General features: G+C 46.4%; 1 protein-coding gene and 1 long non-coding RNA gene across 3 annotated transcripts in view; one reads left to right on the top strand and one right to left on the bottom strand.

Annotated features, from left to right (window-relative positions):
- The window catches only part of LOC120991124 (zinc finger protein 585A-like), a 2129672-nt gene that overhangs the window by 655509 nt on the left and 1448752 nt on the right, over positions 1-25411 (top strand). The window lies entirely within an intron of this gene.
- On the bottom strand, positions 4874-24965 carry LOC120991173. 2 transcript variants are annotated; one of them, XR_005776514.1, is made up of 5 exons: positions 24953-24965; positions 20877-20881; positions 18173-18177; positions 5239-5363; positions 4874-4924 (listed from the first exon to the last, which is right to left on the bottom strand). It is a non-coding gene; the product is annotated as an uncharacterized LOC120991173 (long non-coding RNA). The 2 variants fall into 2 exon arrangements; XR_005776513.1 differs by lacking the exons at positions 18173-18177; positions 20877-20881; positions 24953-24965 and adding an exon at positions 10049-10110.

Genomic DNA, 25411 nt, shown 5'->3' with positions numbered 1-25411 from the left:
AGTTTTTTCATGTCTAACAAGACTTGATTTATCTGTAAAACATTTCCCACATTCTGGACATGAATATGGTTTCTCCCCTGTGTGACTTTTCTGATGTGTAGCAAGATGGGATTATCTGTAAAGCACCTACCACATTCTGAACAGGAGTATGGCTTCCTCCCTGTGCGAGTCCTTCTGTGAGTAGAAAGAACCTGAGCTTTTTGTGAACTCTTTACCACGCTGAAAACATTTACCCCCCTTTCTGGCCTGCACTTGTGATAATATTTTGATTGGTCAGGAGAAGGTTCCTCATGATTAGAAGGATTATATGACAGATCTGTGCTGTGAAGTCCTGGATATAAATTAAGAGTAATGAGGTTTCCTCCTGAAGAGCGTGGCGTGATATCTTTATCTTCTACATTATAATTTAGTGATGACATGACATCCTCAGAATTCTTATTGGGATTCTCTGTGAAGATAAAAATTTGAATTTGTGATTTTTTCAATTGACATCCTGCCTCCTATCAACACATTTTGACCTTCAACGCCAAGTAAGCGTCATATTAATACAACAAATCTATTGACGATTTGTCCCCACATTCTTCAACACAAACTGCATTCATTATCAAATGGATATTTTAAATCTGATGAAGATGGTGGTTTCATTAGAAAAATCCATGCCATAATGCCCACTTAGAGCTTAATTGTCAAGCCGATCCCCTGCTGCTGCTGCTGCTGCTGAAATCTCACACACTCTCAGTACAAGCTGTAGTCTCCCTGGTCTGCAGGGAGAGATCTTCCATCTTCCAGCCGCAGTTTCAGTGTGAAATTACGGATTCTAATTCCATCTTCAGCTTTATTTTACTGCAGCCTGTACTGAGCATGTGTGAGACAGCAACAACGGGGGAGGAGGTGCACTGAAAAGAGCTTGTCAACTAAGCTTTAGGTGGATGGTGACCGACTTTAGCTAGTAAACACAGGTGTCATGAAAGGGTAGGGAAAAGTGCAGCCCTGTACTCCACCCACACCACTGTCCCTACCTACTTGCACAATCCGCCCTAAATAGTAGGCCACAACTTGAAGGCAGTTCCTAACTTGACTAAGTGCAGATGCCTAAACCAAAATGGGTAAAGAGTAGGAAGAAGAGAAAACCAGACAAGCAAAGCCAAGACTGAAGAACGTCAGAAACAAAGTCAGCAAGCAAAGGGGAGGTCACAACGAGCCAAACACTAGACAATGTCCAATATCAAGCAAGGTCAAATAACAGACACAGTCCAATTCCAGGTCACGTCAGAGGAAAAAATCAGTATACAGAGGAAAAGTCAAAGAAACAGGCACAAGGTCAGTGCTCCAGAGAAACAAACACACAATTAGCTAGTGAGGAAGGAAGACTAATCACAGGCAACTGTGGCCAGCAGCTGTCGGAAAGTATGGGACGCAGAAACTGAGTCTGATTGGTCCAGCATCCTTGCTGATGGAAGATTGGAAAATGTTCAAAAAGGATTACAAAAGTATTGTCAGCCACCAATTGTGCAAGTTCTCTTACTTACAAAAGATGAGAGGCCTGTAATTTTCATCATAGGTATAACTCAACTATGAGAGACCTAATGAGAAAAAAAAATAATCCTGAAAATCACATTGTCTGATTTTTAAAGAATTTATTTGCAAATTATGGTGGAAAATAAGTATTTGGTCAATAACAAATGTTCATCTCATTACTTAGTTATATACCCTTTGTTTGCAATGACAGAGGTCAAACGTTTTCTGTAAGTCCTCACAAGATGTTCACACACTGTTGCTGGTATTTTGGCCCATTCCTCCATGCGGATCTCCTCTAGAGCAGTGATGTTTTGGGGCTGTCGCTGGGCAACACAGACTTTCAACTCCCTCCAAAGGTTTTCTATGGGGTTGAGATCTGGAGAATGGCTAGGCCACTCCAGGACCTTGAAATGCTTCTTACAAAGCCACTCCTTCGTTGCCCGGGTGGTGTGTTTGGGATCATGCTGAAAGACCCAGCCACGTTCATCTTCAATGCCCTTGCTGATGGAAGGAGGTTTTCAAAATCTCACGATACATGCCCCATTCATTCTTTCCTTTACACGGATCAGTCGTCTTGGGTCCCTTTGCAGACAAACAGCCCCAAAGCATGATGTTCCACCCCCATGCTTCACAGTAGGTATGGTGTTCTTTGGATGCAACTCAGCATTCTTTCTCCTCCAAACACGACGAGTTTTTTTTCCAAAAAAGTTCTACTTTGGTTTCATCTGACCATATGACATTCTCCCAATTCCTCTTCTAGATCATCCAAATGCACTCTAGTAAACTTCAGACGGGCCCGGACATGTACTGGCTTAAGCAGGAGGACACCACTGACACTGCAGGATTTGAGTCCCTGCCGGCGTAGTGTGTTACTGATGGTAGCCTTGTTACTTTGGTCCCAGCTCTCTGCAGGTCATTCACTAGATCCCTCCGTGTGGTTCTGGGATTTTTGCTCACCGTTCTTGTGATCATTTTGACCCCACAGGCCGAGATCTTGCGTGGAGCCTCAGATTATCAGTGGTCTTGTAAGTCTTTCCATTTTCTAATAATTGCTCCCTCAGTTGATTTCTTCACACCAAGCTACTTGCCTATTGCAGATTCATGCTTCCCAGCCTGGTGCAGGTCTACAATTTTGTTTTCTGGAGTCCTTCGACGGCTCTTTGGTCTTGGCCATAGTGGAGTTTGGAAGTGACTGTTTGAGGTTGTGGACAGGTGTATTTTATACTGATAACAAGTTCACACAGGTGCCATTAATACAGGTAACGAGTGGAGGACCGAGGAGCCTCTTAAAGAAGAAGTTACAGGTCTGTGAGAGCCAGAAATCTTGCTTGTTTGTAGGTGACCAAATCCTTATTTTACCGAGGAATTTATCAATTAATTCATTAGAAATCCTACAATGTGATTTCCTGTGTTCTTTCCCCCCCAATCTGTCTCTCATAGTTGAAGTGTACCTATGAGGAAAATTACAGGCCTCTCATCTTTTTAAGTGGGGAGAACTTGCACAATTGTGGCTGACTAAATACTTTTTGCCCACAGTATATAGCTATTCTGACAAGGAGTTTCACAATAAGCACACCAGACTCATCAGGTCTAAGAGATCTACATGCATCGTAATTGTGAGATATAGTGAGCGACCCTCTATAAACCCCTTGACAACAATAGTACAGGCGTTTTCGTTATTCAAATATAAAAATATTTATCCCATATTGTGAATGGCATAATGGATAAAATAAAAAATCAGTATGGCCGATTCACCAGGGCCCTGATTCATTCATTCGATCAGAGATCACCGTCAGCTGGATAAGAGGAACACTTCATGATGTGATGGAGACATCTCCAATCAAAGAGCAGCAGCCGGAGATCAGATTCTCCTCCTGCCCTGAAGGCACCAAGGACAGAATCTGAAGTCACTTTCTCCATTCACTATTACATACCTGTGGTGACATCTCCTGGAATGTCCTCCTCTCACCGCACTCTTACACGGGGAATCGCCCATTATCCTCTCTTCTTCATCCTCCACTGTATTATCAGTCAGATCTTCCCCTGATTTGTCATCTGTAACAATTCAGCACAATACAGCAGAGAGGTGGGAAATCTAACAGATCCACATAAGAGACCCCCACAATCTATGACCCCTCTATGACTGCAGGACCCCCCTATATAGATGTGTATAGGGCTCAGCTCCATCTACCTGAGGATTCTCTGGGACCTTCTCCTCTGGACAGTCCTGGGAATACAGAGGATGGGGACATCTCTCTGGTGGATTTCTCCTCCTGATCCATCTGTGGAGACACAAGCACACAGTGACTGAATACATGGCCTCCTGGAGATCTGTCTATAGATCAGACTCTTCTCTCAGCTCCTTCACTGCACATGACGACTCTTACCCTGTGATATAAGAGGCTGGTGCTCCTCCATTACATGTCACTGCACACACGTGTATACACTGCACATGACGGCTCTTACCTTGTGATATAAGAGGCTGGTGCTCCTCCATTACATGTCACTGCACACACGTGTATACACTGCACATGACGGCTCTTACCTTGTGATATAAGAGGCTGGTGCTCCTCCATTACATGTCACTGCACACACGTGTATACACTGCACATGACGGGCCTTACCTTGTGATATATGAGGCTGGTGCTCCTCATTACATGTCACTGCACACACGTGTATACACTGCACATGACGGCTCTTATACCCTGTGATATAAGAGGCTGGTGCTCCTCCATTACATGTCACTGCACACACGTGTATACACTGCACATGACGGCTCTTACCTTGTGATATAAGAGGCTGGTGCTCCTCCATTACATGTCACTGCACACACGTGTATACACTGCACATGACGGCTCTTACCTTGTGATATAAGAGGCTGGTGCTCCTCCATTACATGTGACTGCACACACGTGTATACACTGCACATGACGGCTCTTACCTTGTGATATAAGAGGCTGGTGCTCCTCCATTACATGTCACTGCACACACGTGTATACACTGCACATGACGGCTCTTACCCTGTGATATAAGAGGCTGGTGCTCCTCCATCATGGCCTCCTTGTACAGATCCTTGTGGCCTTCTATATACTCCCACTCCTCCATGGAGAAATAGACAGTGACATCTGACACCTTATAGGAACCTGACAACACAATGACACCGTCATCACCCAGACCCCTCCAGTGCTGTTACTGGAGAATTTCCCAGCATTCCCAGCAGTGTCACCTCTCCAGTCAGCAGCTCCATCATCTTGTGGGTGAGCTCTAGAATCTTCTGCTCATGTATCAGGGGGAAAGGGGGAGGCTCTGTGATGGGGCGAGGGGTCCTGCTCCGCCCTCCTGACTCCTGGAGATGGATGATGGGAGTCACACAGTCCCCCGATGTCTTCTTCACTATTGTGTACTCCTGTGGATGGAGAGAGACACTTAGGGAATAAACCCTTCAGGGGCCATGTGCTCTCCTCCGGCCCTTTCCTCCTGGTACAACGTGCCTACTTACCTTCTCATGGCTCCTACAACATGACTATAGGTCACTGGTCACATGATACATCACTCACCATACTGGGGGCTGATCTTCAGGTTCTCCATCACTTGGAAGGTCTGGAGGCCGTTCTCCAGGACCCTGGACTCTTCCTATCACTTCCTATGATGGATTCTCCTTCCCAATGTCTGACTTGTTACAGAATACAATAAAGAGGAGAGAAATCTAGAAAAGTTTACCTCTCCGCTCAGCAGGGAGATGATCTCCAAGGTGAGGTCTAATATTCTTCTGCTGATCTCCTTCCTGTCCATCCTTGGTGGCTCATTCAGGAGAAGGCTCGTATTGCTGGTTTTCTTCATGACGTCTCCAAAAAAAAGGGAATAAAGGTTAATCAGTGAGTCCCATGTCCCCGATAATGAGGCCGAGAAAAAGTACAACTCATCCCGCAAAACTCAGACCCTCATAAAGCTGCACTGACGGGAAAACCCTGAGCTCCGGGTGTATCTAAGCTCCTGGCAGTGCAGTGTGTATCTAAGCTCCTGGCAGTGCAGTGTGTGGAGGCAGGAGACTCTGAGCTCCATGTGTATCTAAGCTCCTGGCAGTGCAGTGTGTATCTAAGCTCCATGTCAGTGCAGTGTGTATCTAAGCTCCTGGCAGTGCAGTGTGTATCTAAGCTCCATGTCAGTGCAGTGTGTATCTAAGCTCCTGGCAGTGCAGTGTGTATCTAAGCTCCTGGCAGTGCAGTGTGTATCTAAGCTCCTGGCGGTGCAGTGTGTGGAGGCAGAATATAGAGAAGGGGTTGTCCCTACCAGGGGAGAAAGGTGCGTCCGCACTTCTCCCTGAATAGTGCTCAGAGAACTAAATTGCAGAAAATACAAAAAAGGGGCAGTAACATACTAAAACATAACCTTTAATAGCGTCAAGTAAAATCTAAAACTGAGAAAAAAAAACGTACGAACATATACTAACAGCTAGATCCGGAACAACAAACTCATATGCACTAGATCATGCCCTCGAACCCCCAGAGTAAAGCCCCAGTGAGTAGGTGCTGGGTCTAGCTGGACACCTAAAAAATGAAAACAGAGACAAAACCTTGCGCGTGTACAGTCGGTGCGCACACGGTAGAAAACAGATGTCAGTGTCTCGTATATCGATACCCTGTCGAGTGAAGTACCTTGTAAAAAAAATGGAAAGGTCTTACCAGTTAAATACAGGGTCAGTTCTGTTCACCCGGCCGCGGATTTTAGTCCAGATTTCTTTGTTAAGGGAAGAACGGATCCCAGGACGGACGTTATCGTTGTCAGGGAAGCCTCAAGGGAATAGACTATCCCTGTTATGCCCTACTTGACCTGGTAGACCCTAATAAACTCCTAACACGTGGTCCTTACCCCGCAAGCAGGGCCGGATTAAGAGCATCATGGGCCTGGTGCTGAGGATTTTGCTGGGCCTTTTTATGGAACTGCACTCAGTGTCTTAATTACATATATATTTTATCGATACCATTAAAGTATTTTGTTCCTGCAACTACCCCTTCATTTGGCGTCTATCTTGGCAACATGGAGGGGGACCACGGGAGGGGCACCCTCAGGGCACTATAGTGTCAGGAAAACCGCTTTGTTTTCCTGACACTATAGTGATCATTTAACATGAAGATTACTGTTTTTCTAGCTGCTGTGGACTGTGGACAACAGCAGCTAGAAACAGTAATGTTCATAGAGCTGTGTTATGATTTATGGACACAGCACTCAGCATGCTCATCCGGTCAGATAGAAGGCTGGCTAAGCATGCTGAGAGCTGTGTCTAAATAACATAACACATTAAAGGGATTCTGTCACCAGGTTTCACCCCTGTCAGCTAAAAATATGCTGATGTTCAGGGCGTCTTCACGATTCCTAATGTGGGCTTATAAATGTCATCTGTGGGCTTATTTAGCTAAAAAACAGCTTTTACTAACCTGTCAGTCAAACAAATAAGGTGCCCAAGGGGATGTGAAGCGATGCCAGGTGTCGGCCGCACCCGCCGCCGTTCGTGCCCAGCGCCGCCTTTCCGGACTTCTGCGCCGCCTCCTAATCCTCTGTGCCGCCTCTCGCTCTCCCTCCCTCCCCCCTCCTCCTGCTGTAAGATCTCGCGCATACAGGGGTTGAGCGAAGTGCCGGCGCATGCGCACTTCGCTGTAAGAAGCCAAATAGAGAAGTCTGCACAGGGGGAATCAGGCAGAGCCCTGTGCGCAAGCGCGAGATCTTACAGCAGAAGGAGGGGGAGGGAGGGAGAGCGAGAGGCGGCACAGAGGATTAGGAGGCGGCGCAGAAGTCCGGAAAGGCGGCGCTGGGCACGAACGGCGGCGGGTGCGGCGGGCATCTTGCACCCATTAACATCCCCTTGGGGGCACCTTATTTGTTTGACTGACAGGTTAGTAAAAGCTGTTTTTTAGTTAAATAAACCCACAGATGACATTTATAAGCCCACATTAGGAATTGTGAAGACGCCCTGAACATCAGCATATGTTTAGCTGACAGGGGTCAAACCTGGTGACAGAATCCCTTTAAAGAAATTACTGTTTCTAGCTGCTGTGGACTAGAAGCTAGAAACAGTAATTTCTTTAATATGTTATGTTATTTAGACTGAGCTCTCAGCATGCTTAGGCAGTCAGTAATTTTCATAGTGCTGTTATGATTTATGGACACAGCTCTCAGCATGCTTAGCCAGCCTTCTATCTGGCTGTGCTTCTTGAGAGTCACAGTCCACAGGCTCAGAAACAGCCAGATAGAGGGCTGGCTAAGCATGCTGAGAGCTGTGTCCATAAATCATAACAGCACTATGATTGCCCTCCCTTCCAACTGGATGAGTTTATCTGATACCTGCCCTGCTCCAGAAGCTCCTGCTGTCTCGCGGGCTGGTGTGGCTGAGCGATGTGGCCCGTGTGCTGGTCGAAACAGGTTGTACACAGCGCAGCGTGCAGGAGGGATAACCGCGGGCACATTGAGGTCATATCCGGCGGGCCGCAGCATTACAAGAACAGCACCAGCTGCTCTGACGTCCTGCCGCCGGATATCCTGTGACGCATATCCGGCGGCAGGACGTCAGAGCAGCTGGTGCTACTCCTGTAATGCCGCGGCCCGCCGGATATGACCTCAGTGCGCCCGCGGTTATCCCTCCTGCACGCTGCGCTGTGTACAATAGTGATGGGAAGTTCGGATCTTTCAGATGAATCGGTTCATGAATCGGATCTTCGGTTCACTTGGTGAGTCACTGACTGCTGAGCTGACTCGCAAGTGAACCGAAGACTCTAGGTGCCGGTGCGCATGCGCAGATGCTATCCATTCGATTCACTTGCTGCTGCTGACTCAGTCGGCTCTTCAGCTCTCTAAGGCTACTTTCACACTAGCGTTCGGAGCGGATCTGTCTGATGTTTCATCAGACGGATCCGCTCCTATAATGCAGACGTTCGCATCCGTTCAGAACGGATCCGTCTGCATTATAACTTAGAAAAATTTCTAAGTGTGAAAGTAGCCTGAGCGGATCCGTTCAGACTTTACATTGAAAGTCAATGGGGGACGGATCCGTTTGAAGATTGAGCCATATGGTGTCATCTTCAAGCGGATCCGTCCCCATTGACTTACATTGTAAGTCTGGACGGATCCGCTCGCCTCCGCACGGCCAGGCGGACACCCGAATGCTGCAAGCAGCGTTCAGGTGTCCTCTTGCTGAGCGGAGCGGAGGCTGAACGCTGTCAGACTGATGCATTCTCAGCGGATCCGCCTCCACTGAGAATGCATTAGGGCAGTACGGATGCGTTCGGGGCCGCTTGTGAGCCCCTTCAAACGGAACTCACAAGCGGAGCCCCGAACGCTAGTGTGAAAGTAGCCTAACCTGTTCTAGACTCTGACTCACGGCTCTTTTAACTCAAAGAATCGAATGAGTCACTAACTAATCGGATCTTTAGATTCTTTTAACCTGAGACTCATTTCTATTCTTAGACTCCCTGTACAGAGGACTCAGAGCTGCTAGTGCTTGCCTTAGCTCTGATTGGTTGGTGGGCAGGGAGGGGAGGGGCTGGCAGAAGCAGCTTCCACTCTAGGATCATATTACGCTCCTCCCGAGTCCCTCCCTCAGGCTCCTGCTGCCAGCGTGAGGTGAGCGTCTCTGCATTGTCTGTGATATGTGACGCTGTGTACAACAGAGGACTTTTAGCGCGGGCCACTCCCGACGGCCTTTTGGCTGGCGGATGGGCCTATTTTATGGTAGGGGCCTGGAGCTGTAGCTCCATCAGCCCCTACGTTAATCCGGCCCTGCCCGCAAGGGGGTGGCCCCGTCCGGAACCTCATCCTAAGCTTGGGTCCCTACAAAGCCCTGCACAGGATTTTACCTAGAATCAGAGAATGGACACCTAAGCTGGTGAGGGGACGGAGGTAAAAATAGAGTGAAAAACCGCGATATCTTCACGTGTCCCTACGTGTTTCTTCAGATGAATATATCTAAAGGTCGGCACCTAACAAAACAAAGCCCCAGGAATCGTCAGGGGACAAAAGGGCGATACTTAGAAATGCCTTCAACTATTCAAAGGCGTATGGTAAGCCTAGACTAGAAGGAGGAACGCGGATACAGACCACACGGCTCTACAGGGTCAGTGTCCCTGGAGGGCTTATGGCAAATATCCGGGACACAGAGGTCAGAGGTCAGATCACCAGAGAAAGGTCAGCTCTAGTCCGCATTGTTGTAGAGACGTTTGGGTGCGTATGGCCATTGTGCAGTGTGGAGGTAGGAGACTCTGAGCTCCGTGTTTCTAAGCTCCTGGCTCCTGCAGTGTGGAGGCAGAAGACTCTGAGCTCTGGGTGTATCTAAGCTCCTGGCAGTGAAAACCAAAGTTACAGGGAGCAGATTCTCTGATCCAGCACAGAATGATGACAACCCCCACTATCCCCACTACTACTCCCCCCATCATACTAAGCTGAGGAGCGGAGAAGGATTCCTTGTGTGTAATGGAGGAGAATCTCCAGAGGTGACATGTCTGAGCTCTCCACCACACTGTCTCCTCACAGCTCATCTTACCTGCAGGCTGGAGGAATGGCTGATACCAGAGAGAACAAGAGCCCTGACTACCGACCAGGACCTGCCCAGTGTCTGCTGCACTGCCAGAGCTGAAGGACCTGGGGTGACGTCACTGTCATGTGATCAGTGCAGGGGGCGGGGCTCAGCAGTGGAGAGAAGTTGTGTCGAAGGACCTGAGATGATGTCACTGTCATGTGATCAGTTCAGGGGGCGTGGCAGAAACTGATCACATGACAGTGACCTAATCTCAGGTCCTTCCCACAACTTCTCTCCACTGCTCAGCCCCGCCCCTGCACTGATCACATGACGGTGACGTTACCCCAGGTCCTTCAGCTCTGCAGTGCACAACACTGGCTCACACCCCTGACAGGCCCTTCCACTGCCCCAGTGACACAGAGCCCTGCCCGCCCAGTAGACGGATTATATCGGCCAGAATCCAGCCCACGTAGCGTGTAACGTTATACCGAGACACAGAAGCCTGGGATCCATGGATCGAGACAAAAAAACTGCGCAAGATTAAAGTATATATTTTTAGTCTTTATTTCCATTTCTCAGAGATAGAACAGACTTCCAGCACAGTCTCAGACCGGCTCCTTCTCACTGATAACACAGTCAGGGCAATACAGCAATACAGCAATCTCTCTCACAGTTAGTGCGGCCAGACGTCCGGTGTTCTGGTTCCTGGTCCTCTGTCCGGCGCAGGGTCTGGACGGACACAGGGATCTCCACCCTTTCAGTAGTTCTGCGCTGTGTGAGCTGCAGCAACTGATTGAGGCTTCTCTCACCCCAGTCAGTCACTAGAGCCGCAGACATGGCCGACTGAGGGGGAGAAGCACCCGGCTGCCCCCAGCTCACCTTCCATTCACTAATTTCTTCCCTCTCCTTCCCCCGTTATTTTCCCCGGCTGGCGATTGGAGGCGTGGCTTTACTTAGGCGGGCGTGGTTTGTAGGTTTGGGGGTGTGGTTGGTGAGGTCTGGCTTTCTGAGGTGAAACCAGTGGCCACCTTACTGGTAGATCCAGTTTCTTATTTAAAAAGTCATGAACCTCCAACCAGTACGCAGCAATAACTGGACAGCTCCAGATCATGCGGATCAGAGTCCCTCTGTCTCCACTGGGCACTATCTAGTTTGTGCATACGCTCCAGTCTAACCGGAGTTAAATAGATCCGATGGAACCAACTGATCCCTAGCACTAATAACTGTAGTCCTCCAGTTATACCTTATCTCCTTCTCATGTCTATCTTCCAATTCCGAAATATCCGCCTTCCATTTTACCAGAGATCTGGACAGTGGTGAAGAAAGCTGTGATAAAAGGACCAAATAAAAGGAAGACACCGGCTTTTCAATCTCTCTGTAATCCAGCTGGATCGGGTCTCTTCCAAATTGCTCTGCACAGGCGTGTCTGAGCTGGAAGTACCTAAAAGGCTGGACTGAGGGAACTGCAATTCTCCCTTTAATACAATGAAGATCTTAAAATTATCATTAAGATATAACTGGGTAACATACTTAATGCCGTGTTGTGGCCATAAGTCAGTCAGGTTAAACAAAACAGGCCGTTTAGTGTTTGGCCACAAAGGGAGCACCAGGGACCCCCCTCCACTGCTCATTACCGTCTCACCTGTCAGGGTATTCCCCTTCCACAAATTGATCACTGCTGACATATTTGACGTGAGACACTTGACTGGGTATTTGCCTGCTCGATACAGGAAATTTGCCTAGGCTTCATATAATCTCAAGATTGCCGCCTCTAGCACAATTGCCGGGTTATTGGCATCTGCCCGGATCCACCAACTTGCATAGGTGGAAGTGTCACCAATGCCTTCAGCTTCTGAGTTATATACTCCATACTAGGAATTACATTAAGAGGAGTAAATTCGTGTACTTTTAAACATTTAGGTGTAAACCACATTGCCATCATGCCAAATATATTATTAAGGTGCACCATTTTTAGAAATTTGGCCCAGACGCAAAAACCAAAGACAGATTTGAAAATGACACAAAAGGTACCGCAAATGATAAATGTCCCCCTATAAATCTTCCTCGGATTCATCAGATGTTTCCTAGAAGTCGTCATGTGGCATCAATGAAGCTTTTATATCCAAATATACAACCTGAAATAAACCTGTGAATCACCCAGAGATATGTAGTTTGGCTTTACTGTATAAGGCTGTATATTATGTTGTTCTTGCACAATTCTATATTATTTTCGTTATAGTTTTATTATTCCCCACACCCGGGGTTCAATGTTATATAGAGAAATGAGTATTACACTCACCGGTAATCCGGTTTCCTGGAAGTCTCCGTGACACATCCTGAGACTGACTTCCTCTAATAGGACAGGAAAAACACTGAGAGGTTTAAATCCCACCCCTTCCCCCTCATCACCAGTGTACTTCCAACGTAACCAGGATAAAGAGATAATAAGTGACTTAGATTTAACCCCTTCCCGACACATGACGTACTATTACGTCATGGGAACCACTGCGTTCCCGCAATTTGACGTTATAGTACGTCATGGTGATTGCGCGGGCACCGGAGCAGTGCGCGCGCGATCACTGCAGGGGCCTGGCAGACCCTGGTAGCCGGGCCCCTGCTGTATCCGTCGGCATCGCTGTAAAAGCCGATGCCGGCGATTTAACACCTTCTATGCCGCTGTTCTCGCTGACCGCGACATAGAAGTGGTTTGTGTCGGGTGAGGGAGCACATCGAGCCCCCGCGCTGCTGTGGCGGGGATCCGATGTGTGACAAGGCAGCCCGATGCCGTGCAGAGGCTGCCCAATGCCTTGCACGGCATCGGGACCTGCCTTCTATGGGTGCCGAGGAGATCCAGCCTCAGGCCCGGTCTCCTAGGCAACCTGTTAGTATATTACCCAGTGTCATGCACTAACAGGCAATGCATTACAATTACAGATGCATTGTAATGCATTGCAGAGGGGATCAGACCCCCAAAAGTGAATATCAGAAATAAAGTAAAGAAAAAAAAGTTAAAAAAAGTGTTAATAAAATTAATAAAGTAATAAAATTAATAAAGTAAAAAAAGAAAAAAAATGCCCCTTTACCCTTATTTTATAATAAAAAACTGAAAAAAACACACATATTAGGTATTGACCGGCTCTATAAATATCCATATAGAAAGGACCGGCACTCGCTAATATCTATGCAGTGAGTGCCGGTCCTTTCTATATGGATACGTGTGGGACGCCGGCCCTGGACAGGTGCACCGCCAATTAATATTACGAAGTGCCGATTGATCTATTTGTCGGCTCTATAAATATATCACATAATGTACCCTGTCCGATAAAGAAAATAAAAACGGTATAAAAAAAAAGCAATTTTTGTCACCTTACATCACAAAAAGTGCAACACCAAGCAATCAAAAAGGCGTATGTCCCACAAAATGGTATTAATAAAACTTTAACCTCATCCCGCAAAAAATGAGCCCCTACCGAAGATAATAGCCTAAAAAATAAAAAAAAATATAGCTCTCAGAACATGGAGACACTAAAACATCATTTTTTGGTTTAAAAACTGCTATTATCGTGGTATCGCCACGTCCGTAACAACCACCTCTATAAAAATATCACATGCCCTAAAAACTAAGAACAGAAAGGATCGGCACTCACTGAAGTCGTCTGCAAAACTCTTGTTTATTGTCACATAATCCTATATCCTGTGACGCGTTTCGACACTCGCAGGTGTCTTTGTCAAACAGCAATACACATATTACAAAAAACCACCATTAAATAGCCCAGCCCTTCATTAAGGTGTGCACATCACATGATCGTGATGTCATAAGACACACCTCCTAAAAACAGGTGTAGACACACACTTTAAACAAATATTCATTTAAACAAAATAATAAATCTCAGCTTGAATCTGGTCTTCTCCTGTTCGTATCCATAAGTTGCCACACAACATCGCATCATCTCACCTACAGAGAAGCATGTATCAATATGACCATCATGGAATTCATCCATATTTTCATACGAATATTGGTAGCAGCTCAATTCGATTATCTTAAAGCGCAAAACCACATAAAAAAAACATGAAAACTTTATTCAAAGAAAAAACTAAAGAAAAAACTATTTTTCTTGTTCGAGGGTCTGGCATAGTATAAGGTAATTTTACAGTCGTGCCTAGTTTTTGTTTAAACGTTTGCGACCCTGGTAAAGGGCTAGCAGACGAACGCATGAGTGGTGGATGGATTCAAACCAGGATTTTAGCTGGGAATTGCTTGAGATTGTTCTAGGAGTAACGTATTTGTCATTGTTTATTGTGTGTGTAAAATCTGGCACGAAGCTAGGGGAAGGGGACAGAAGCTCAGAGAGGCTTTGGCTTTAAAGTAGCACAGAAGTACACCTGAGGATAGGGTGGGGAAGCTTTTGTGGAGAAAATAGACGTCTAGGTTCCCCCTAGTAAGCACAGATTCAGGAAAAGACAATGGGTAACCAGAACAGCGTTCCCGAAGATTGAGACAGCTAAACAACTGGTTGAAAAGAGAGGTGGCAAAGATGGGTTAAAGAAAGTTGACAAAGTGTTGGAAAAAGCAGGTACGAAGCATGGAAACCTCGATTTAGAGGTTCAAGCACACCCACAATGGGTGGATTAAGGATCATTCATGTAAAGATGTAGTTAGCATGTGGATTAAGGTAGCGAGAGAGATAGAAACCGAAGGTTGGAAGCCACAAATTTTTGGGGGAAAGTTGTATTACAAACCCCCTGAAGAGGAAACTGAAAAGGTTAAATCTGGAGGTCCACCACTGTATAATCCTCCAAGGGCACATGCCTCTCCCACGAACCCTGCACAGGGACTGGAGGGATAGGTATGCAGAACCTGCGTGAATCATAATCCAGATTGGACTGAAACCTGCAGAGCATGTGGTGCTCCTAGATACCGTACTGGATTATATCCAGTGCTGTTGAGAACAGGGATATCACAGGTCCCTTAGGCGCCTGCCGCTGCCGATGGAGCTGGTGGTGTAGATGGCAAAGATGGCCAAGAAGCAGCACAACCTCCTCAGGCTCCCCATTACCTCCAACAACACCTCATACAGTATGTTCCATGGAGTCCTAAGGACCAACTGGGACTATTGTCAAGGATGCCTGACCCACTGAAGCGACCCATGCCCACATCCAGAATGTTGCAACAGATACAGGCCACTTACAGAGCAACATGGGCAGACTTAAATGACCTGGTAGCCATGAAGTTAGGGGAAGCACAGTATAACCCAGTTAAGAATACCCTATGTCACGGGACGCCGAGGCGCTCGCTCTCCTCAGCGCCGTCGGCGTCCCTTTGCTGTGCAGGAGAGAGGACGTGCACAGCATCCTCGTCTCCTAGGTAACAGGGGGCGGGACGGACCCGCCGCGCACGTCTCCTCCGTGTGGCCGGCGTCCTCAGTTCCCCCAGTAACGAGGGGAAGTCTGAGCACCGAGCTGGACACTCGGTGCTCAGCTGTTCTCCCTGGTGCGGGTCATGTGGTGCTGGCCACGTCACATGACCTCAGCCTGCCAGTATTTAACAGGCAGCCTGCTGGCCACAGGTTGCCTGTTAATTAGGTATCTGGCGATTGTTTGGTTTCCTGCATACTTACCTGATCCTGTGTTCCCTGACGATTCTCTGCCTGCTCCTCCTGTACTGCGCATCTCTCCTGGTATCCTGACCCCGGCTTCCACCTGACGATTCTTTGCGGACTCCTGTTGTACTTCGTTCTTCTCCTGGTATTTGACCTCGGCTTCTCCTGACTATTCTCTGCTTATTCCTTGGTACTGCGTAGCTCTCTAGGTATTGACCCGGTCCGTTCACGTTCCGTTATTTGTCTTGTCTGTCTTCCCAGCACGTATCCTAAGTTAGGGACTGCCGTCCAGTTGTTCCCTGTCATCAGGACTTGCTAGGCAAGTAGGCAGGGCCAGGGGTGAGGGTGGAGTGCAGTGGTCACTATCCTCCCCCCTGTGTGTAGTGTACGTGACCGTCACACCCTAGAGGGCAACAGAGTGAAAAATGACCCAAATGTGGCCTGGAGGGATTGGGAGAAGACAGAACAGGGACAGAGTACTGCAGGACTTTTGACAGATGGGCCAGGACAAAGGAAGATGAGAGTTCACGGAGCCTGAAGGACGTAGTGCAAAAGGCTAAAGAAGATGTAATCTCCTTTGGGTCAAGACTAAGAACTGTCTCGACTGACATGGGGTGGGATGCCGCGGGGCAGATGGGAGAAAAACTTTTCACGTCTGCATTCATGGAAGGATTGAGACCAGCTTTATAGTCTAAACTCAAAGCCTGTAAACCAGTTGTATTACTTCAATATGTTGATGATCTACTCCTATGTGCAGAAAACCAGAAAAGCTGCAGGGAAGCCACACTGTCATTGCTGACATTTCTTGCAGAAAGTGGTTGCAAAGCTTACCGAGACAAACTGCAATACTGCCAGTCAAGAGTTACATTTCTGGGACAAGGCACCTTACTGAGGAGAGAAAACAAGCGGTGAAGGACATAAAACTCCCTCAGGGGCCAAAACCCCTCAGGATGTTTTGGGGTCTGGTGTCATACTGCAGACCCTGGATAAGGCATGCATCCATGCTTATGCAGCCTTTGCATGATTGCCTGTCATCAGAACCTTTTTGTCAGATGGAACATGCAATCGAGTCCTTTTTCACTCTGAAACTGGCAATATTGTCTGCACCGGCATTAGTAATCCCAGACTATGATCAACCGTTTAATCTGTTTTGTTCAGAACTCCAGGGACACAGCACAGCAGTATAAACCCAGAAACATGGAGATAGGCAGAGAACAGTAGCATACTTCTCTTCCAGACTAGATCCTGTGTCCCGCGGAACTCCTTCATGTGTAAGAGCTGTGGCGGCTGTCCAGCTCATGGTGGAAAAAGCATCTGAGATAGTCCTCGACTATCCCCTAGTGGTACAAACCCCACATGACATCCAGGGTATTCTCAGTCAAGTTCAGCCAAAACACATTTCTATGGCCAGGCAGTTAAGGCTACAATGTTCCCTCCTCATGCCAGATAACATTATCTTTAGAAGGTGTACAACTCTGAATCATGCTACATTGTTTGTTACCAATCACAGGTTCAGAAATGGGGGAGGGAGGTACAGGTCCATTACTTACAGAGTTAATGGAAACAGAAGATCATGATTGTGAGCATTTGATGCAAGAAGAGACCTCTGGTTTTTCACATGTTCATGACAAGCATTTTGATAACCCTGATTTTGAGTATTTTGTAGATGGAAGCAGGTTTATGGAAGAGGATGGCCGGTTCCACACTGAATATGCGGTGGTCACACTGAAGCGTGTAAAATGGCTAAGGACAAGAAGGCGAACATCTACACGGATTCCAGGTATGCCTTTGGTATTGCACATGATTATGGACCAATTTGGCGGGCCAGAGACTTTTTGACATCAGCAGGCCAGCCCATTAAGAATAAAGACTCTGTGCTTGAACTCATGAACTCTTTGTTGCTACCTGAAGAAGTGGCTATTATAAAAGTGAAAGCCCATACCAGACAAAGTATTGATTAGGCAAAAGGAAATGACAGGGCTGACAAAGCTGCTAAACAAGCTGCCCTCAAGCCCAGAGACACTGAGACTCTATTGGTGAATGCCTTTGAGTCTCAGGAGATGTCTATGGAGGTTTTGGTAAAACTGACTGCTCAGGCAGATGAAGGGGAAAAAGAATCTTGTTCTAAGAGAGGTGCTACTCTAAATGAGCAAGGACTATGGGAGCTTCAAGGTAAGATCTGCCTACCCAGAGCCCTGTATCCGATGATGGCCCAAGAAGCCCATGGGGTGACGCATCAGGCAAAAGGTCCTATGATAAACACTGTGGCCAAAAGGTGTATTGCTCCAGGGTTCTCCAACATGGCAAGTAGTTTTGTACAAAGTTGCATGATTTGTGTTTTGAATAATCCAGGGCAAGTGGTGAAAACTCCAAGCAAGCACACTCCTAGGCCATTTTACCCATTCAAGAGACTGCAGATAGACTATATACAACTTCCTACTTTGATTGGCTGATGCAGCGCTATGCTATGATGCGCTGTACGCCGGGTCACGTGGGGACGCAGACGTTTCCTTGGGAGGCGGGCTGGAACGCATGGCTTGCGTTCCACCTCTCCTCCTGACGAATGCGGCGCCGCCATGACTGACTCGGCGTGCATCATCGGGCAGGAGCGCTCGATAATAAGTATCAGCTGCTGTATTTGATTATGTTATGCCCTGAAGCCACATGGGGGATATAAATAGGAGCTTATGGCCACACTTACACTACCTCCTGACGAAGCTGAGGCGAAACGCGCGTCGGGGTGCCTGCTGTCTCTGCCCTCCATCATGTCTCATGGTATGTTGTGATTTTCCATCAGATACCCACGGATGATTTTTGCTCACAGCCTTCATTTGAAGGTTTGGTGTATGGGGTCTCATTCACTTTAAGTATCCCATATGAACATTACTTTCTGTCTATGTTTCCATTTGTGAAACATTAGGATCCAGTGCTTTTGACTCATCCTGCGGCTATGCACTAAGGTGATGATCACAGTTATTATTATTTTTCAGTGGTTTGTATCCTTTTTTTCTGTGAATCACCATACTGCATACTTTATACACACCTGACATGTGCTCCATCTTTTGGCAGGTTACAGAGACACCGGCTGGGGGACTGCGGCATCCGGGGTTTTTCTGCTGACTCTTCAAACCTTTTTTTGTTATGTTAAATATCCCAATAATTATGAATTGTTTATTATTATGAAATAAAATATATATTTTTAAATATATTGGGCATTCATTTGTTGTTTGTTGGACAACACTTTAGGTTTATATGGTTGTTTTCTTGTTTGCCCTAGATCATGGCATTATAAGTGAGGCCTTTTTCTTTTTTGGTTCTAGACTATATACAACTGCCTAAGGTAGGAGTATATGAGTTTGTTCTTGTGTGTGTTGATCTCTTTTCAGGGTGGCCGGAAGATTTACAGTGTCTAAGGCAAATGTAAAGAACACCGCAAAGAAACTGGTCAGTGAACTGATATGTAGGTATGGTGTTCCTGAAGTTATTGAGTCAGGTAGAGGTTACCACTTTACAGGTGAATTGATGAGAGAGATTATGCAAGCCTTAGGGGGGACCCAAGCCTTCCATACGGTGTACCACCCACAAAGCAGCGTCCTTGTCGAATGCTTGAACGGGACAATTAAACAGAAAATTCAGAAAGCCATGCAGAAAACAGGTAGATCATGGACAGTGTTTGCCTCTAGCCTTATATTCCATAAGAACCACTCCAAATAATAAGACAGTGTTGTCCCCCTTTGAGGTATTGTTTGGCAGTGCCCCAAGACTAGGACTGTATTTTCCTCAACAACTGCAGTTACAGACCGATAGTATGGTCAGCTATATGAAGGCCCTTACTGAAAGACTAGATCACACTCATAAACAAGTGTTTGCTTCCATTCCAGATCCCGACTCACTAAACACATTCTTGATTCCGGAGATTGGGTGGTGATAAAGAGGCACGTGAGAAAAACCCTTGAGCCCAGATTTGATGGTCCCTTCCAAGTTTTGCTGAAAACTGCAACCTCTGTAAAGTTGGAAGGAAAGCCTAACTGGATTCACGCCTCACATTGTAAAAAAGTGCCTAACCCTAAGGATGAGGATTCTTGTACTGCTAACCCTGGCCCTGAACATTCAAGCTCTGTATGTGAACCTGAAATGTGACTAGGACAATGCCCTTATTAGGCATCACCAGATCATACTAAGGAATATGACAAATGTAAACAATTACAAGAACTGTTGGATCTGCACTCACGGTCCTGAGAGTTCAAAGACTACCTGTATGCCTTATCTGGCCATTCCAGTACCATGGTCAGAATTGACTAACATGAACTGCAAAGACTTCTTATCGATCAGGAGGCCAGGAGATGATAGCCTTAACTTCAATTCTACAGCAGTCCCCCTCCCTATCGCAGGGTTGGTTGAGGCCCCCTGGTGGTAAGCCAATATCACTGCCCAGGAAAATAAGACTGTTCGAGTATGGGTTTTTGATGGGCAAAAGTGGGACAGAAAGAGAGTGTTGAGGTTTCATTTGGGAAACCTTGACTTTCCAGTGTCTCCTTTGCCCTACCTAAAGGATATGAACAAAGTGATGTCCCCGAGATAACAGGAGTACAGAGGACCCTTCATAATACATCATGGGAACATAATCATTAATTTCTAATGATAATTTGTTTTCCCTTAGTCCTAACAGCAGCACCACTGGGGTATTTGTATTAATTTAATTAAATAAACACACATCCCGTGTACTACACAACAAAGAACTAGAGGGAAGGAAATACGTGTGCTGCTGTTAGGACTAAGGGAAAACAAATTATCGTTAGAAATTAACGATTCCCTTACCGTACGTCCAAACAGCAGTAAAACTGGGGACATAGCAAGAAGAAAACCTATGAGGGAGGATCTTCCAGCTGAACTGAATTCAAGACCTGCCAAAGGCGGTGTGTTCTGAACTTCTTAAGTCAAGCCTATAATGGCTTACAAATGTAGAGTGGGAATTCCATGAGGCAGCAGCACAAATGTGCTCCAAAGACACTAGGCTCCTCTCAGCCACAGAGGTAGCTACCACTCGGGTAGAATGAGTGTGAACAAAAGCAGGGGGCACCAAAAGCTACTCTGATGGCCTCTTTGATCTAACGGCTTAATGTTGGTTTAGATGCTTTAAGACCCTTGTTTCTTCTGGCAAAAAGAATGAAAAAATTCTCGGACCTTAGAAAGTCCTCCGTTTTTTCTAGGTAGATTTTCATACTTCTGGCAACATCTAGGGTCTGAAGGACCTGCTCTTCTTCCGACACTGGAGATGGATAAAAAAACAGGTAAATAAATGACCTGGTTTAAATTGTGGAAAGAAGGTACCTTAGGCACGAACGTGTCACGATAGGTAGGTTAGCGGGGAAATAACCAAACACAGGAAAACAAACAGAACAAACGACTAGGCCCAAAAGGTAGGGAGAAAAGGGTCACCTCCTAGAGATCCCTAAAAGCTTTCCCTAAACTGCTGTGCCCATGTGCATACCCTTATGGTGGATATGCACATGCCCTTGTGGCTAAACCTAAACACCCTGGGCAAACCCTAAGCAGCAGGGAAAAGGGAAGAGGCAACCTACTTCTTCAAACCAGGAGGAAGCAAGCGTCTCCCTAGAGGCCTAGATAAAACACACAAAGGGAAATAACGGAGAGGACTTATCTTGAGCAGAGCTGGAGCAGACAATCCACCACACATCAAGAGCTCCCAGGAAAGAACTACAGTCAGGTCCATAAATATTGGGACATGGACACAATTCTAACATTTTTGGCTCTATACACCACCACAATGGATTTGAAATGAAACGAACAAGATGTGCTTTAAATGCAGACTGTCAGCTTTAATTAAAGGGTATTTACATCCAAATCAGGTGAACGGTGTAGAAATTACAACAGTTTGCATATGTGCCTCCCACTTGTTAAGGGACCAAAAGTAATGGGACAATTCTCAGCTGTTCAATGACCAGGTGTGTGTTATTCTCTCATTATCCCAATTACAATGAGCATATAAAAGGTCCAGAGTTCATTTCAAGCGTGCTATTTGCATTTTGAAACTGTTGCTGTCAACTCTCAAGCCATCATTAGGCTGAAAAAACAAAACAAACCCATCAGAGAGATAGCAAAAACATTAGGCGTGGCCAAAACAACTGTTTGGAACATTCCATTCTTAAAAAGAAGGAATGCCCCGGTGAGCTCAGCAACACCAAAAGACCCGGAAGACCACGGAAAACCACTGTGGTGAATGACCGAAGAAAACACCCTTCACAACAGTTGGCCAGATCAAGAACACTCTCCAGGAGGTAGGTGTATGTGTGTCAAAGTCAACAATGAAGAGAAGACTTTACCAGAGTGAATACAGAGGGTTCACCACAAGATGTAAACCATTGGTGAGCCTCAAAAACAGGAAGGCCAGATTAGAGTTCGCCAAACAACATCTAAAAAAGCCTTCACAGTTCTGGAACAACATCCTATGGACAGAAAAGACCAAGATCAACTTGTAGCAGAGTGATAGGAAGAGAAGAGTATGGAGAAGGAAAGGAACTGCTCATGATCCTAAGCATACCACCTCATCAGTGAAGCATGGTGGTGGTAGTGTCATGGCGTGGGCATATATGGCTGCCAATGGAACTGGTTCTCTTGTATTTATTGATGATGTGACTGCTGACAAAAGCAGCAGGATGAATTCTGAAGTGTTTCGGGCAATATTATCTGCTCATATTCAGCCAAATGCTTCAGAACTCATTGGACGGTGCTTCACAGTGCAGATGGACAATGACCTAAAGCATACACCAAAAGCAACCAAAGAGTTTTTTAAGGGAAAGAAGTGGAATGTTATGCAATGGCCAAGTCAATTACCTGACCTGAATCCGATTGAGCATGCATTTCACTTGCTGAAGACAAAACTGAAGGGAAAATGCCCCAAGAACAAGCAGTAACTGAAGACAGTTGCAGTAGAGGCCTGGCAGAGCATCACCAGGGATGAAACCCAGCATCTGGTGATGTCTATGTATTCCAGACTTCAGGCTGTAATTGACTGCAAAGGATTTGCAACCAAGTATTAAAAAGTGAAAATTTGATTTATGATTATTATTCTGTCCCATTACTTTTGGTCCCTTAACAAGTGGGAGGCACATATGCAAACTGTTGTAATTCCTACACCGTTCACCTGATTTAGATGTAAATACCCTCAAATTAAAGCTGACAGTCTGCAGTTAAAACACATCTTTGTTTCATTTCAAATCCATTGTGGTGGTGTATAGAGCCAAAAATCTTAGAATTATGTTGATGTCCCAATATTTATGGACCTGACTGTATAACCCGCACAGGCCCCTGGGGGAAGAAGGGATAAATAGCCTCACTAACAATGAAACCCAGTACACCTGAGGGAAGGTGGATCCAGCTCAAACCCAAATCAAAACAGAGAAGTCATACATGTGCAGCCAGTCTGACAGACCTCCGCACATTCACAGGGCAAGGCGTGACAGTACCCCCCCCTTCTACAGGTGGCCTCTGGACACCCCGGACCAACTTTATTCGGGTGTGCCCTGTGAAAGGCCTTCACCAGGCGGCTAGCACTGACATCAGTAGCCGGAACCCACATTCTTTTTTTCGGGACCGTATCCCTTCCAGTGCACCAGGTACTGGAGGGAACCCCGAAGAACACGTGAGTTGAGAATCTTAGAGCTCTCAAACTCCAAATTGCCATCCACCAGGACAGGCGGAGGTGGCAATGGAGATGGTTCCACAGGTTTCACCTATTTCTTTAATAAAGACCTGTGAAAAACATTATGGATCTTCCAGGTCTGCGGAAGATCCAGACGAAACTCCACCAGGTTGACAATCGCAGAGATTTTGTAAGGGCCAATAAATCTTGGACCCAATTTTCAAGATGGTACCTTCAGCTTAATGTTTTTAGTGGACAACCACACCGAATCACCCACACACAGGTCTGGACCAGTCATATGTCTCCTGTCAGCCATCTGTTTATATCTTTCACCCATCTTTTTCAAATTAACTTGGATCTTCCGCCAGATAGATGACAAGGTGGAAGAGAATCTCTCCTCTTCTGGCATCCCATTAGATCCAGTCCCAGAAAAAGTACCAAACTGTGGGTAAAAACCATATGCGCCAAAAAATGGCGACTTATCAGTGGACTCCTGTCTACGGTTATTCAAGGCAAATTCGGCTAGAGACAAGAACGAGGACCAGTCATCCTGGTTCTCTGCAACAAAACACTTCAAATAGGTGTCACGGATGGTGTTGCAGAAAGCTGGAACTTATAAATAAACATCCGACTGGCTTGATCCCAAACTAAGGACCATATGGTGAGCCCTATAAAACCCCTAGAGCTCTCCCTGACTGCTATGCCCATGCAAAGATCTTTATGGTAGACGATTGCATGCCCTCGTACCTTATACTATGTGACACCTGAAAACCCTATAATAGTGAGGGGACACAACCACTGGCTCCCTGCACTTAATACGAACAGAGTCAGGGTCACCTACAATCAAGCCAGCAAGAAACACAAATAAAGGAAACAGACTTATCTGAGGAATCAGGAGAAGTAGCCTCCAGCAGTGAACACAATCCAGGAAGAAGTATAAACCGCAAAGTGAGGCAGTATGGGAGGGAATATAAAGGGAGACAATCAGTGCAAATAGGTGACAGCTGGGAGAAGGAAAGGAGATGAGAAAGTGAAACCAAAACAAAGAACATCATACAACAGGTAAAGAAAAACGTCTGCCAGATCTTCTCACAGAGCTGGCGGTGACAATAGGTCTCCAGGTTTTGGTTAGTGCGCTCTGTCTGACCATTTGACTGGGGATGAAAAGCCAAAGAAAAAGACAGTTGAATTCCCAGACGAGAGCAGAACGCCCTCCAGAACCTGGAAACAAATTGTGTCCCCCTATCAGACACCACATCAGAGGGAATGCCATGTAGTTTCACAATGTTATCGATAAAAACCTGAGCGAGAGTTTTCGCATTGGGCAAGCTAGGTAACGGTACAAAGTGGGCCATCTTACTGAAGCGGTCCACTAACACCAAAATCACAGTTTTCCCAGCGGAACTCGGTAAATCAGTAATAAAGTCCATGGAAAAATGCATCCAAGGACAAGACGGGATGGATAAAGGAAAAAGGGATCCTTAAAGGGACACTGACAGGCCCAATAAGCATATTTAGGTATATATATATGACAGTACAGGTTTTATCAAGTGTATTAAAAGCGGCTACAACTCTCCCCGACTCAAGTGCCCGGCGCATGCGCATAAAGCAGAGGCTGCAGCGGCCTCTAAGACGCAGACTGTCTGTACGCAGGCGCGATGTGACCCCGGCCGGGCGCATGCACTGAAGATTAGACGGAGGACGTGCCCAGAGGATTGAATTGGCCATGCGCAGGATCTTGAGTCGGGGAGAGTTGTAGCCGCCGCCCAGCGAAGTGAATATTGATGAGCTGGGCGAGGCTTCAGAACGGCAGTTGGAAGCAGCTGGCTGGGCGCATTTTGAGATGAAACGCCGCCCCTTGGGCAGATTGGAGACGAGACAAGCAGGTTATAAAACTTTAGTTTTTGGTATTTATAAGGTGGACAGGGGGGATACTTAGATGATTTTAATACACTTGATAAGACCTGTACTGTCATATATATATACCTAAATATGCTTATTGGGCCTGTCATTGTCCCTTTAAGGCTGAGTGTGAGCCACCTTCGCGCGTGTAAGTACAGGTCTCACAAGCTGTCACAAAACCCTCCACACCCTTGTGCAACCCTGGCCACCAGAATCTCCGGG

Source organism: Bufo bufo, chromosome 2 (assembly GCF_905171765.1).
Source record: "Bufo bufo chromosome 2, aBufBuf1.1, whole genome shotgun sequence".
Classification (NCBI taxonomy): Eukaryota; Metazoa; Chordata; class Amphibia; order Anura; family Bufonidae; genus Bufo; species Bufo bufo.
This window is presented reverse-complemented; position numbering and strand designations above follow the sequence as displayed.